This window comes from Mastomys coucha, unplaced genomic scaffold, assembly GCF_008632895.1.
Source record: "Mastomys coucha isolate ucsf_1 unplaced genomic scaffold, UCSF_Mcou_1 pScaffold9, whole genome shotgun sequence".
NCBI classification, from domain to species: Eukaryota; Metazoa; Chordata; class Mammalia; order Rodentia; family Muridae; genus Mastomys; species Mastomys coucha.
In genome coordinates, this window is record NW_022196915.1 from 54,891,056 (window position 1) to 54,894,935 (window position 3,880).

The 3,880-nt window shown below is 36.9% G+C and overlaps 1 non-coding gene across 1 annotated transcript; it reads left to right on the top strand.

Annotated features, from left to right (window-relative positions):
* The first annotated feature begins 3,506 nt into the window (after positions 1-3,506).
* On the top strand, positions 3,507-3,613 carry LOC116085439. Its single transcript, XR_004116550.1, has one exon. It is a non-coding gene; the product is annotated as a U6 spliceosomal RNA (small nuclear RNA).
* The last annotated feature ends 267 nt before the right edge of the window (positions 3,614-3,880 follow it).

Below are 3,880 nucleotides of genomic sequence, written 5' to 3' on the forward strand. Positions count from 1 at the left end.
AAAGGCGTGTGCCACCACTGCCCGGCTTGAAATACTTTTCTAATCCAGATATTTTTATTTTAAAATAATTCATTTCAATTGTATAATGAAACAGAAAAGATGGCAACATATGATTCCGTTTATGAGCAGTGACATATAGAAACTCAGAAAACAGAACACTGGTTATCAGAGCACAGGAGAGGAGAGTAATGGATGGTTAGTGTTAAATCTTACAGACTTTGGTTTAGCAAGGCAGAGAGTCCTGTGGATGGATCACAGTGACATTGCAACAATAAGAATCTATGTACTATTGCTGGGTTAGACACAACAGTGCAAACACAATAAATTCTCTGTTATGTGCATTTTTATCAGAATGAAAATAATAAAAAATGTTGAGAACCTAACAAAAAGTCAGTGTCTATCCACTAAGAAATAGACATAACATGTTTTGTGGCAGCTTTAGATTTTCCTCGTGTAAAGGCAATAGAATTTGAAATCGGGCAGATAGACACCTCCTTTGTTTTTGCTTCATGGATCCCTCCACTTCTCTCTCTCCTGACATGCAGATGAGGTCCTAAAGTTTGGGTTGAGGATTTCTCGGCGGTGATAAGATACTTATACCCTTGTCAACATCATTGATCCAGAGACTACTCAAAACACGCCACGGAGAAACGTGAGTGGATCCTTCTGAGTTGTACTGTGAGTGATCATGCTGTAGTTGGACTGAAAATGTCTCCAGAAAGCTCACGCACAGAGTGTTTAGAAGTGGAGTCAGAAGGTATTCTGATTGACAGACTCGTAATTTGATGGCTGTATTAGGAAGTGATAAAAACCGGAGGAAACAGGTCACAAACTGGTGTTTTTCAGAGGTTCTAGCTTGTCTGCAGACTCCTTTTCTGTCTGGCTGTCTGTCTCTACTACTTGGCACTATGCTCTCTGCCATGATGCTTTGCTTAATTACAGTCCTGGAAACATGGGCTCAAACCTCAGAAACCAAGAGCAAAACCAAACATTTCTTCTCTTATTGTTTTTCCCACAGGTGTTTTACCACAGCAATGGGAACTGACCAACATAATGGACAGAAGAGGACTTAGCAAGGCACTGGCTCAGGCTAGGTGATGCCAAGCCAGGTTTGAAAAAACAGGACTCTAGGTAGGATGCTTTTATGATTGCTAATATGTCTATGATTAGGCATCTCATAAGAAAGGAAGGACGCCGAGAATGACACTAACATTACAGTTGTTGGGGAAATACGATGAAAGGAGAGCCATTTTGTGCTTTGGAAAATGTCTATTTTTGCTATGTCAAATGCAACCATGGAGTGTTGTATTTTGGTTATGGTTCCCTGTGGTCATGGAAAGGCCTTGTCAGATGCTGGTATTCTGGAAAGGGAAATAGAAGAGGTTGTTTGCTCTTTGTCACTATGTATGTGTGTGGATCATAAGCACACCTCTCTGTTATTTTCGTGACTTTTTATAAATGAATGATAACTCTTTAGATGTACAATTCAACCCTGAAGTCAGAAGGCATGGCTTGTGTCTCTCTTGCTCTGTTAGTATTGAACTGAAGAAGGGTCATGATGCTTCTTGTTCATTAAAAATGGTGCTGACACAACTAGTTCAGAGTTTCAGAATGATTTTTCAAAGAAAGAAAACAGGTGCTCAAAAAGCAAGGTGGTACTCAATGCTATTGAAGAACATAAAAACCAGGATGAAGGGTTACTCTCTGCCCAAATCTGGGACAATGTGGGTGGTAAAATAATGATAGTAATTGTAGGATTATAACCCATAAAATAAAAATATCCATAGGTTCATTTGCCCTAAATGAAAAATTGAGCATTGCTAAGTAACCACCCAGGTTACAAATACCTTTCACTTTGCTCAGCTTGCAGCTATGCCACAGTTTAGTTTTTATGTGCTAATTTTTAAGTTTTTCTTTCATGTATTTCATGAAAGAACTGTGAAATATTTTGCTACTCATAAAAGATAAAAATATTTTCCTATAGGGCTTTATGCTTTTGTTCTTCATATCCCGATCACCAATAAATCTGTAAGTTGTTTTAGCTTTTGCTATAAAGAAATGAATTTAGTATCTTGCATCCCTGCCACAAGGGTAACCACGTATCACAGTAGAAAGGAATGCACATACTTTATCAAACAAAAAATTGACTTCTAGATGTGACTGTGTGAAACACAAACAGCATGTAAGAGACATGAATCTCTGTTAACATTATCCTCAATATTTGCTAGTAAATTTTATTCTAGGTGGTTGATACATACATTTGTCAATTGATTACTATAAATTTTTGTTAAAACGTGTATATTTAATTAGTCAAGTCACATCACTCTAATTCCTTAATCTTCTTGACTCTTTTGAGTTCAGGACTTCTTTCTTGTGAATTTAAGTTTTTTGTTGTGTTCTATGAAGAAGCCCAAGAGGACTAATTGGTTTTGTACTGGCTGTGTTTATGTAAATGGTCATATGACAAGTGATTTCACCTATAGGACTGAACCCTCTCTCCCTTTATTTAAGTTGTATTATGTTTATTATATAATTTTCATACATAGTCTGTGAGATGCAAATCTTGCTATTATGTTAATTGGGAATTACCTGACTTCTTTAGAGACACTTTCCAGTGTCTTTAAAAGTTTTATCTATCTATCTATCTATCTATCTATCTATCTATCTATCTATCTATCATCTATCTATCTATCATCTATCATCTATCTGTATGTATGTATGTATGTATGTATGTATGTATGTATACACACATGTGCCACAGCATGTACAGGGAACTCAGAAGACAACTAATGGGAACTGGTTCTCTCCCTCTGTTATATAGATTCCAGGGACCAGACTCAGGTTGTCAGCTTGGTGGGAACACATCTTCCTACTGTGCTGTCTTACTAGCCTAGACTCCAGTGTCTTAAACACTTGGAAACCTACTCTCTTAAATGGAAAAGGCCCAGAAGTCAGCTGTTGTTAGTGTTGAAAGATGCAAAATCCCGAGGATGAGATGTGTGTGAATCTTGGTCTCTTTTGTTCATGGTCTTTAAATGGCTCCTACAGCTTCCGAAGGCATTTGATTTCAGTGTCTGGAAAGGAAGAGACACAGAATGGCCAGATGGTATTTGTGGGTACTCTTGCCCCATGGTTTTATTTATGTCTAACTGACAAGCTCCAGATTAAAGAGATATTGGTGGATCTATTTTACCCCAAATGAATACAGAATTATCTTCTTAGGCAAAAAACAGTAACATCAATATGAGGCACATTTAATATTTGCTGCACTAACATGGTTTTTTGTTGTTATTTCAAATATATTTCATAAACTAAACATTCCAGCCTCTTATTGGTCTTTATAGTAGCATTTTCATTTAAGGAATTAACATGGTTTGTATGCAGGTAAACTTGCCCTAGATGGTACAATTCAGCTAGATCTGGAATTTCTAAAGACTAAAAGACATGCAGTTGTTATTTGGTTTGAAGAACACATCAAAGAGTGTAAAAAAAAAAGAAAAAAACCAGTGCTTGCTTCAGCAGCACATATACTAAAATTGGAACAATACAAAGAAGATTAGCATGGCCCCTGGGCAAGGATGGCATGCAAATTCCTGAAGCGTTCCATATTTTTATTCCTCCTGTCACATAATAATAAAAACATCAAATGCACTAAACAAAGAAAGAATTTTAAAAGTAGTAAGGGAAAAAGGTCAAGTAACATATAAAGGCAGGCCTATCAGAATTACACTAGACTTCTCACCAGAGACTATGAAAGCTAGAAGATCCTGGGCAGATATCATACAGACCCTACAAGAACACAAATGCCAGCCCAGGATAGTATACCCAGCAAAACTCTCAATTACCATAGATGAAGAAAACAAGATATTCCATGACAAAA